The sequence below is a fragment of the Oncorhynchus clarkii genome, chromosome 19 (assembly GCF_045791955.1).
Source record: "Oncorhynchus clarkii lewisi isolate Uvic-CL-2024 chromosome 19, UVic_Ocla_1.0, whole genome shotgun sequence".
Taxonomy (NCBI): domain Eukaryota; kingdom Metazoa; phylum Chordata; class Actinopteri; order Salmoniformes; family Salmonidae; genus Oncorhynchus; species Oncorhynchus clarkii.
Genome location: NC_092165.1, coordinates 19,101,525 through 19,113,598, shown reverse-complemented (window position 1 = coordinate 19,113,598; position 12,074 = coordinate 19,101,525). Strand labels below are relative to the sequence as shown.

At 43.8% G+C, this 12,074-nt stretch overlaps 1 pseudogene; it reads right to left on the bottom strand.

Moving 5' to 3' along the window:
* Positions 1 to 375: 375 nt before the first annotated feature.
* Positions 376 to 9,053, bottom strand: LOC139374431 (SLAM family member 5-like; annotated as a pseudogene).
* Positions 9,054 to 12,074: the final 3,021 nt, after the last annotated feature.

Sequence of the window (12,074 nt, the reverse complement as noted above, 5' to 3'; positions counted from 1 at the left end):
TAAGGAAAATAAGAGACAAAGTGTTCAACAGGAATCTGTGTGTTTCTCTGTGTCTTCACCTGGTGTCCACAGTGTCCAACCTGAGGGGCCTCAGAGTACTTTATACTGAAGAACATGCAAAGACACACAAGCGTGCGCGCACACACACACACACACACACACACACACACACACACACACAATATAGCGAACATAATAATGGAGTGTCTTACTATTCTCCATGGTTGGTCCTTTTGACTATTCTTTGAAGGTTGAAAGTGCACAGCCCACAGTAATACACCTGAGCCTCTGAAAACAGCCTGTTTTGTGTAGACAATAACTGCAGTTGACATAGCTAAGTAAATGGAGCCTTTGTGTGTGTGTGCATAGTGTCGTCTATGGCACAAGGTGTTGCCAGGGAACAGCACCCTCCTCGCAAAAGTAGGAGGTGAAGGTGTCCCATACACAGATGGTCTCCCGGGCAGTGTTGTTGTTCCCCATCCTGGCAACATCCTGCAGAGCAGCAGACCTCTCCTCTGGCACGTGGCGGTGAGCTGCAGGTCCCCTCCTGGTTCTTGTGTACATCCTCATGAAGTCTGGAGGACACACAGGTAGCTTACACACACGCCTCTGTGTTAGCAGGGTGGGCCCCAATGACTCGCCGGTACATCTGCCACTGGAACGCAAGAATGCCGAAGGTGCACTCGACGGTCAGCCTGGCTCGGGAGAGGCGGTAGTTGAAGTTGTTGTTCCTTCTGTTGTTCCTTCTGTTCAGAAGTTGTTCCTTCTGGGATTGAGAGGAACGGCCTCAACTCCCACAGAGACATGGGGCTGGGGTCCCCGGTGCTCTGCTCCAGGAATCAAGGTGTCTTATGGGAGGTCCAGGGTGCCATCTCTGAGGACCAAAGGCAGAGTTGGCCAGTGTGCCTCCGTCGCTCGTCCTCACGTAGCTGCCGACATCCACTAAACGGAAGAGGTAATTGGCATCCACAACTGCCAAGAGGACAATGGAGATTGTACACTTGCAGTTGTAGAGCAGGGAACCGGAGTTTGAGGGGGGGGGGGGGCTTGCAGGTCCACATGCTTGCCATCCACTGATCCCAGACAATGAGGAAAGTTCCACCGTTCTTCAAAGCCAGCAGCGATGGCCCTCCAGTCACCCGTGGTTGGGACAGGCATGGATTCCCCCATGAGACAGTCTCAGATGACCCTGGTCACAACTCTGTGCAGTCCCCCACACGGTGGCAGTAGGTTATGGTCTTGAAAGAATCTCCAGTCGCAAGGTATCTGTAGGAGTATGGAAAACAATGCCATTTTTAGACTTTCACATCAACGTGTAATTGTGGATTACTAAAGTATAATATCTCTCATAACAAATCATGATGACATTTGGATAGAGAGCTGCATGTGCACACACACGTGCATGTGTAGCATGTGACAACAGGGTCATATGAAGGACAGCATCACAAATGAATATATAAATACCATAATAAAACAATAGCATCAGTAACCTCAAAGATATAATCAAGACACATTTAATGAAAATGAATCCCATAAAGAATGCTTTCTAGTGTAGCCTATGAAATATTTTGTTGCAACGCTATTCGTTTTTGGTCTGATCCATTCATAGATGCTACTGACTCACTCCTTATAGATTTAATCGATCGATAATAACGTGTCAGGATTCTAAAATTGCTTGACAATATTTACCTTCGACCAGGCATTCCCCCCAGGGGTACGTGCAATGCCGTCGGGGGTACGCCAAATAAAAATGTGATTCACATAGAAAAAAATACATACAAATAAAAGTGACTTTCTGTTAACAAAAAATTATCTTAACATTTTCAAACACAAACAGTATATTTATATATTTTTTCTCTCTTTTTTTTTATCTCACCTGAGTAGCCTCGTTTCACTGCCAAAAATAAAATTAAACCATCTAGTGTTCAGCGAAATAACACCACAATATCAAATACAGCTAGCCCAGTCAAATAATTAACATCCAATCACATTAAACGTTACTCTCTCGCAGGAAACCTTCACTCTTGTGCAGACATTTAGAAACGAAGTATGAAAATTTGAAAAATAAGCCATGGGACTTTTTTGAGCGAGAATAAAGATGACTTTCGTGTAGTAAGACATGTCTAAAAGAAACAGATACCATTATATAAGAAGGGGCTAGAAGCGTCTGATATGGTGAGCTACCGAGTGGCTAGAACAGGCAAGCCCCATACTATTGTGGAGGACTTAATTCTTCCTGCTGCCGCTGATATGGCTGGGACAATGCTGGGGGGAAAAGGCAAAAAAAAACTATACAGACAATGTCTTCATCAAAAACCAATGTTTCACGACGCATCAGAAACATGGCTGGAGATGTTTTGAAACAAGCCAGTGAATTATATGCGTTACAGCTGGATGAGTCAACAGATGTGGCGGGCCACGCACAGCTCCTGGTATATGTCAGTTACGTTTATGGGGGGTAAATTATGGAAGACATCCTCTTCTGCAAACCACTGGAAACCAGGGCAACATGATATGATATGTTTAAAGTACTGGAAAGCTTTGTGACATCAACTGGACTTTGGTGGTCAAAATGTGTTGGTATCTGTACTGATGGCGCAAACGCCATGACAGGGAGACATAGTGGAGTGGTAAGCAGTTGCTCCCCACGCCACTTGGGTCCACTGCAGCATCCACCGAGAGGCTCTTGCTGCCAAGGGAATGCCTGACAGCTTGAAATACATTTTGGACACTACAGTGAAAATGGTTAACTTTGTTAAAGCAAGGCCCCTGAACTCTTGTGTATTTTCTGCATTTTGCAATGATATGGGCAGCGACCATGTAACGCTGGTTATCAAGGGGCAAAGATTTGACACGTTTTTTGATATAGTGAAGCATCTGAGTGAGCTGGATGCGCAATTACGCAGGTACTTTCCCAAAACGGACGACACAAACAACGGGATTCGTTATCCCTTTCATGCCCGGCCTCCAGTCCACTTACCGATATCTGAACAAGAGAGCCTCATCGAAATTGGAACAAGCGTTTCTGTGAAAATTGAATTTAATCAGAAGCCAGTGCTAGATTTCTGAATAGGGAGCGCTCTGAGTTTCTTGCCTTGGCAAATCGCGCTGTTAATAAGACACTGATGCCCTTTGCAACCACGTACCTAAGTGAGAGTGGATTCTCGGCCCTCACTAGCATGAAAACTAAATACAGGCACAGACTGTGTGTGGAAAATGATTTAAGACTGAGACTCTCTCCAATACAACCCAAACATTGCAGAGTTATGTGCATCCTTTCAAGCACATCCTTCTCATTAACCTGTGGTGAGTTATTCACAATTTTTGATGAAAAAATAACAAAATGATTGATTATTATTATTATATTATTTGTGCCTTGGTCCTTCCTATAAGAGCCCTTTGTCACTTCCTACGAGCCGGGTTGTGACAAAAGCTCATTCTTGTTTAATAACTGTATCATAAAGTGTGTGTGTGGCAGACTTACAATGATGGCAAAAAACAACAATTGAAAGTGCGCTGACCCTGGTGCTGAGGTTGAATGTTTTGAAGGGGTACTGGACTACAAAAAGTTTGGGAACTTAGACAAATGGCGAGACATTCAGCTGGATAAATAGCTCACTGAAATGTTGTGTCTTCCCTTGCAATGCGAGGTCCCATCCTGCACAGCTGGGCTTCATCAAGCCTGAAATAGCCCCGGAACATCACATCGTCAAAACGCAGCTCCTGTACCAGAGGATGGTACTCTCCATACTGGCTGCGGGACATCAGGACGGGGGTGAACCCACCTGGAGCTCAGTCGCCGCAGGTTCCAACGTTGATAGATCGTTGTAACGGTTTTCTAGTGGTGAAGGAGAGGCGGACCAAAATGCAGCGTGGTTTCTTTTATTCATGTTTAATAACAAAAAGATAAACACGAACACTACAAAACAATAAACGTGGAAAACCAAAAACAGCCCTATCTGGTGCAAAACACAGAGACAGGAACAATCACCCACAAACACACAGTGAAACCCAGGCTACCTAAGTATGATTCTCAATCAGAGACAACTAATGACACCTGCCTCTGATTGAGAACCATACTAGGCCGAAACATAGAAATACCCCAAAACATAGAAAAACAAACATAGACTGCCCACCCAACTCACGCCCTGACCATACTAAATAAATACAAAACAAAGGAAATAAAGGTCAGAACGTGACAGCAATAGCAAAGAGTTTCCTCAGTTTGAAATTTCATGATGGAAATACAGATATGAGGACGAAATCACTATTTATAGGCAAATTCTCTTAATTCGGTGTCAAGGTGTCAATAATGTTGTCTTTAAGAAAATGTGCCGATTATATGCAAATAAACAATTAAATACATTTTCTGCTTTTAAACAGTTTACCCGTGAATAAATTCATAAAATGGAGAACGGATTAAACTACTTAACCCATTTCATATCCAGACCTTCTTACAAACTTGCTATGCTGAATTCTTGATGCACAATCGAACGTGCTGCTGCTATATGCTGCCAGCAAGCCCACAAGCGAGCCACTCTGGGCGGCCTAAGCGGCACACAGCAATTTAGCTCGTGCTAGTGAACACGAGCCATAAAAACTCTTTGCTGCTAAGAAGGTGTCTTTATCTCAAACGCCTGCTCTTTTATGTAAACAGCTGCTATCCTCTGGCAAGCTAAACAATTACCAGCTGTAAAAAGATACAGGGAGGTACCTACAATTAAACAACAGAACGGTCAGTACTGAAAAGAAGCTTCGGCCCAGCAGTAGCATAGTATACACCAGGGACGCAACTTTCACTGGGGACGGGGGTCCCCCCCACATTCTGAAGTAGCAATTTCGTGCTTTAGGACCATGCGGACACCTCCGAGCTGTTGGCTAGGCTGTTTTGAGTGTTAATATGACTGGATTTGAAAAAAATCATAAAATAAAATAAAAAGTCATGCCCCCTCCACTTCTAAAACCAAAGTTGCACCCCGGGCAAACACACTAGTGAATTGTATTAAAATATAGGTTCCATTTGTTTCAACCTATAAATTGGGATTTGGTACAAAAGGCATTTAAAAAAAGGATTATCCTTATCCTTCTAATAACTCTATGCATAGTTATTGAATTGGTGCGTATCGGTGGATGTCATCGAGGTCTTTATTTGACAGGTCTGTGAGAATGACCTACAAAAAAAGCCTGAAAATATAACATTAGCTCAACAGTTCCCTAGGAATGTTCTCCCATAACAAGTGTGCCTCTAAAATGTTTTCTGGGTGAATATTGTTTTAATTTAATTTAGTTCAAATGATTCTCCGGCCTCTCAGTGACTTCTCATTTCGCTCCTTCATGCTGTGTCAACATCCCCACTGGAAGCCATGTGATGTGATTGTAGTGTATCATAAACTGATGTCAGTTTTGGTTTGTCTCTAAGTGAATCCAGTTCTGGTACCCCTGTTCGCTCCTCCTAGGCAGGGAGAGGGAGGGAGGTAGGGGAGGGAAGGACGGAGAGGGACAGGGAAAGGGAGGGAGGGAGAGGGAGGCATGGGAGGGACAGGGAAAGGGAGGGAGGTAGGGGAGGGATGGAGGGACGGAAAGGACAGGGAAAGACAGGGAAAGGGAGTGGGAGGGAGAGGGAAGGAGGTAGGGGAGGGAAGGATGGAGAGGCACAGGGAAAAAGGGATAGTGTAACGTGTGCGCTGACAGTCGGGAAGCAAGGTCAGGGAGCGAGTGTTTTAATAAATAAACTTAATATAATACCAAACAGGAACAACGCACAGAGATGACACTGGAACAGATTACACAACGACGCCTGGGGAAGGAACCAAAGGGAGTGACATCTATAGGGCAGGTAATCAAGGAAGTGATGGGAGTCCAGGTGAGTCCGACGATGCGCAGGTGCGCGTAACGATGGTGACAGGTGTGCGCCATAACAAACAGCCCGGTGACCTAGAGGCCGGAGAGGGAGCACATGTGACAGATAGGGAAAGAGGGGCAGAGAAAATGGGTAGGAAAGCACCAAAAAAAAGAAAGGATAATATGGATAATAGTTTCATTATTAGATACTTTATGCCAGAGGAAAGAAACAAGACACGTCTTGACGCTCTCTTGTCTACTCTCATTGTTCTGCAGTAGGCAACTCAACAGTCAACACAACACACATCTAGAACCATTCCTAAAGGGGATAGAAGGGGTGGGAAGGCAACAAAAAGGAAGAAGAAGCTTTGTGCCAGAGGAAGGAAACAGGACAGTCCCGATGCTCTCTTGGCTACTCTCGTTGTTATGCCGTAGGTAGCTCAACAGGCAACGCAACACACCTAGGATCGTCCCTAAAACTAGTGGGAGGAAACACCTTAAAAAGCCTAACGTGAAAAAAGTTCACAGCTCTAAAAGACAATGTGAAGAGCGAAGGCATTACTATATACCGTATGTGCTGTGTGGCTTCTCGTTGTGCAACCCAACCATATCATACGGTTGCAATGACATCAGGCCGGGTATCAAACTCAGGTAGTCTGTGGAACTCAAGACTCGCCTTCACTTGGACCATGTGACAGGATTATTCAGTCTGTCAGACCTACAGGTAAAAGATGCTTGCATTTAGCGCTAAAGCTTACAGTTGTAGCCACGAGGGCTGCCAAAACTGGTTTTTATTGTCTATCAGCCTGTCGCATTGTTACTAACCTGGCTATCTGTTTGTTTTTGTAAGTAATCGTTTTGCATACTCAGTGTCAACTTGCACTCTTTCGGATGAATCTAAGAAGACAAATGAAGTGAAATAAATATACAGCGGGGGTGTGACTAACTGACAAGATACATACAGATGCTCATCGCCCGGACAGGTTCTGTAAACACTGTTAAGACTGCTACCCGTTTCTCTTCTCGAATGGTCTTTTCTGGCACCCTCGAAGCCAATCTATGAAGTAACGATTGTAGTGAGTGTGTTTGTGTGTGTGCCTCCTGCTTTTGAAACATTTAGAGACGCGTATCAAACAGGTCTGAGATGATAATAATACTGTAATTCATCAGGCTAGATCATAAATGAACAGTTGTCCAGGCTGAGGCGTGAGTTTGCGAATTCCCGGTTTATTAACCAAACTCAACACAGGCTACTGTTTGGCCGGAGCCCACGCCAAAGAAATCAATGATACCCGTATAAAACAACCGTGACCATCTCTTGTTAAGACCAAACGTAAGAGAGAGAACAATGGAACAATTGCTACTTTTACCTGTCTCCTTGGGATGACCATCTTTGCTGCAACATTTTGGGACAGGAACTGTCTCATTACTGATAGGGTTAGCAGCCACACAGCTGTAGGTGGGGTTGTAGTTCTTTCCCTCTACCTCCAAACGGAGAGATAGATCGGTGGTGAGATCAGGACTGCTGGTCTGGTTTAGTATGTCCTCTCCCCTGTACAAGGTCAAAGTCACAGCACACTACATGAGCCGTTGTCACACTCTGTCACCTGAGGTTTGGAAACATCACGCACGCACGCGCGCGCGCACGCACGCACACACACACACACACACACACACACATTTACAGTAAAGAATGAGGTTCAATTTAGGTGCTCTCTTCTTTCCATCTTTATTCTCCACAGAATAAACCCCAGCATCTTCTATCTGTAGGTCTGACAGAGTGAATAATCCTGTCGCATTGTCCGAGGGAAGGCGATTTTTCAATCTCTCTTCTGGATCTATTTGTCCATTGAGCACAAATGCATTAGTGTCTTCTCCGTACCTTAAATAGCCAGTTTTAAACACTCTCTGGAAAAGATAACGACTGGCCCACGATGCCATTCACCCGCTTGAGTCTCAGACTGGATGGTTGGTTGGGAAGCACAGAGTACTGTGGACAGAGAGAGACTCAATATCAACACAATAGCAGTATTCCAGGACGTCTGCAAAACACTAAATCTCACAACACCTGGATAAGTGTTTGACATGTCAGTAACCACATCCACATGATATTGCAATCTGATTCCGGACTGCAAATAACAATGACATTCAATCACGGGTTGATTTGTGCAGCACTTCTACAATGTAGTCGCCTGGAACAACACTATTGACTTGAGTATCACACTTCTTCTTTTTCTTTTTCTTTATTTCACCTTTATTTAACCAGGTAGGCTAGTTGAGAACAATTTGTCTTCCAAATGGACAATGACCCCAAGCATACTTCCAAAGTTGTGGCAAAATGGCTTAAGGACAACATTGTCAATGCATTGGAGTGGCCATCACAAATCCCTGACCTCAATCCTATAGAAAATGTGTGGCAGAACTGAAAAAGCATGTGCGGGCAAGGAGGCCTACAAACCTGACTCAGTTACACCAGCTCTGTCAGGAGGAATGGGCCAAAATTCACCCAACTTAAACTTGTGGAAGGCTACCCGAAACGCTTGACCCAAATTAAACAATATAAAGGCAATGCTTCTAAATACTAATTGAGTGTATGTAAACTTCTGCCCCACTGGGAATGTGATGAAAGAAATACATCTATAATAAATCACTTTCTACTATTATTCTGACATTTCACATCCTTAAAATAAAGTGGTGATCCTAACTGACCTAAGACAGGGAATTTTTACTAGGAATAAATTCGTTTAAATGTATTTGGCTAAGGTGAATGTAAACTTCCAACTTCAACTGTAGGTGTTCCTTTTGTCCAGGTGTGAAGTGCAATAGAGATTGCATCATCTGTCGATCTGTTGGGGCGGTATGCAAATTGGAGTTGGTCTAGGGTTTCTGGGATAATGGTGTTGGTGTGAGCCATGACCAGCCTTTCAAAGCACTTCATGGTTACAGATGTGAGTGCTACGGGTCGGTAGTCATTTAGCCAGCTTACCTTAGTATTCTTGGGCACAGGGACTATGGTGGTCTGTTTGAAACATGTTGGTATTACAGACTCAGACAGGGAGAGGTTGAAAATGTCAGTGAAGACACTTGCTAGTTGGTCAACGTGTGCTCGAAGTGCATGTTCTGGTAATCCGTCTGGCCCTGCGGCCATGTTAATGTTGACCTGTTTAAAGGTCTTACTCACATCGTCCGGAACAGCTGATGCTCTCATGCATGTTTCAGTGTTACTTGCCTGAAAGGGAGCATAGAGGTTATTTAGCTCGTCTGGTAGACTCGTGCCACTGGGCAGCTCTCGACTGTCCTTCCCTTTGTAGTCTGTAATAGTTTGGAAGCTCTGCCACATCCAACGAGCGTCGGGGCCAGTGTAGTATGATTCGATCTTAGTCCTGTATCACTTTTTCTTAAATGGCTTATCTGAACCATCTCTCTGCAGTTTCACTCTCTATTTCTGTCTCATTGTGTCTTACCCCACCCATCCACCGTCCTTCCCTTCCCTTTTCCTGACCTTTTTTTCTCCAACTGATTTTTGTACACATCTGCAAGATGTGCTCTTTCATTCTTTTGTTTCCATCTCATTCATTCAGTTTTATTTCCCTGTCAGATTCAGAATTGATCAAATCACATTGATCAGGTGAATTGAAAGCTTTGATTTTATATCATGTTGTTTATTAATTTGATAATTCATTGTAATACATGTTTGATGATTTCTCCTCACTCTTGACTTGTTTTTCTCTGTGCCTTTGTTGTCGATCCTTTCCTCCATCCTCTCATTTTCTCTGCTGTCCATCTCTACATCTCCTCCCGATTGTCCACACCTTTCGCCCACTCCCCTCTCGGCTCGACCACTTCAAAACATTATGTGACCACACTCGAGTTCTTCTTTTCTCATTCTGCATTCCACTTCCTCTTTAAGTAGGACTTAATTATTTCCATTGATGATCTTGCTTCCTGTTTTTTCACTATTGACAATTGACCAAGCATACTGTTATCTTCATCATTTTGGTTTTGTTCAGAAGTTTGTTCAAGAGGATTCAAACTCCTGAGGATGGACATATCCATTCCAACTTTATTTGTCTTATCAGTTGGAACAATACACAGACGCAATCAGTTGTCAGATTTGAGAAATGAATGTTGGTTTCTCATAGTTCTCTGTGGGCCGGGGCCTGGCGACCACCACACAACTCAGCCATTGAAGCACGAGAGATTATACTGAGAGAACAGATGGCGTTATTTAGTCTATAGTTCTGGTTTATGACTTGTCTTGATGAGGAATAAAGTGAACTGGCCAAACAGTGGTTATTGACCTCTTCTGTGTGAACTGTTGTTCAGGAATGTAGAGAACGTTTTAAAGCTTTGCAGTGGTCTAAATCTTAGGTTATGTAGTGTTTCTGCTTTCTTGTAAGGGCAAATTCATCAATTTTTTCAATCTGTGATAGTAATGTGAATGTTTAGACTGGGTATTCCTCTCGTGCCCTTCTGCTAGTGGCATGTGTTGTCAAATGGTGGTTCAGTTTGCAAAACGAGGAAGGATGCACGATAGGTGGTTCTGCCACAAGTAGTCTTTAGTTCCTGTTAATACGGGTAAGTCACAGCAGCTTCTGAGGCACACCGCCATTTCCTGTGTGTATGAGTCGATGCGTGCGTGACACCTTTGTGTTTTCCCGGTGCATGAAATATATCAGAACATAATATTTTAACTAAGTCCCTTTTATTGTACACTTAAAGTAGCAAATAAGTTCTAACCTATTTTAGTGTTCAGTTTCTTGTTCTCATTCTCCACCTCATGAGTAATTTAGGCATGTGTTAAATTTCTTCCTATCACCCACCATGTTAGGCTGACCACCTAATCCGCCATTTCTCTCGGTCACAATGAAGGCCAATATCACCCTGGCTCTGAGCACACTCTGTCTGGTCGTCCTGATCTTTGTCCATGAAGCCATGCCTGCCTCTGATGGAACTTCCTACAGTGACACACAAACTGAAAAGACGAGCGTGAGAGATGGACATTTGAATGAAACCAGGAACTCCACTGAACAATCCGCACGAGAAGCATGACAGAGGAATGCATGGTCATCATACAACAGACTCTCCGAATGGTACATCCACAGATAGACATCTGCAACATCAGGTAGCTAAACCCAGCAGACTGAAAAGAACACATCACTCCCACCCCCTTCACAGACAATCCCTATCTCTTCCCAAGTCCCTCCACACCACCTCAACTTCTCCATCCCGTACTAAACCCCCATCTGTTCAGTTAAATATGGGTTCCATCGTGGTCGTGGTCCTCATTATTCTTCTCCTACTGATTATCGTACTGTTCTTCTACAAGTGGAACACTCGCCACTCAGGCCAGGTCAGCTCCGATTGTTATTGGGGTCAGAGAGCGCACGAGGGCTGGGGTTAGAAGCCTGGAGGAAGGGCTGGGGTTCCGCCTCTGGCCCGGGAAGAGAGTGGTGGTGGGGGACGAGGGGAAGTGTGGAGAGGCTGCTGTTGGAGTGAGAGGGGGACAGAGGGAGGAGGATGATGGAGATTCCTCAGACGACTACTCCAGTTTAGAAGGTATTTGACCTCAACGAGAGCCAAGAACCTAGAGGATGAGGAGGCCAAGATAACATGAAAGGAGAGGACTGATGGAAGGAGGGTGGTGAAGAAGAGGGAACAGGGGAGATCCCCAGAGGAGAAAAGTGAGGGAGAAACTTGTGACATCACAGCACTCTAAGGAAAGAGGGAGGAAGGGGTTAAACTGGTGATATTTTCCACCATAATTTGCAAATAAATTCATTAAAAATCCTACAATGTGATTTTCTTTCTCATTTTGTCTGTCATAGTTGAAGTGTACCTATGATAAATTACAGGCCTCATCTTTTTAAGTGGGAGAACTTGTACAATTGGTGGCTGACTAAATACTTTTTGCCCCACTGTAGGTTTTTGGTAATCCATGTTACATGTGTTTTAATTAACTGACAGACCCCCTACTAGATTACAGATGAGGTCAAATATTGGCACCTTTTGCACAATTCACCAATTCTTTTAAAATAAGTTGAAATTGAAAAACTTTGTTCAACTGTGTATTTGTTTGATTTACAACTGGACCTAAAATAAAAAACAGAGATTTGCACTTCAAAGTAAAACATGTCCTGGACTAAACTATTCTAAATTAAAATTAATTTGGGTGAAGGTAAGTGATTCTTGTTTGTGTCATTTCTCACTTGTGGTAAGTTGCAGGTGCCTAC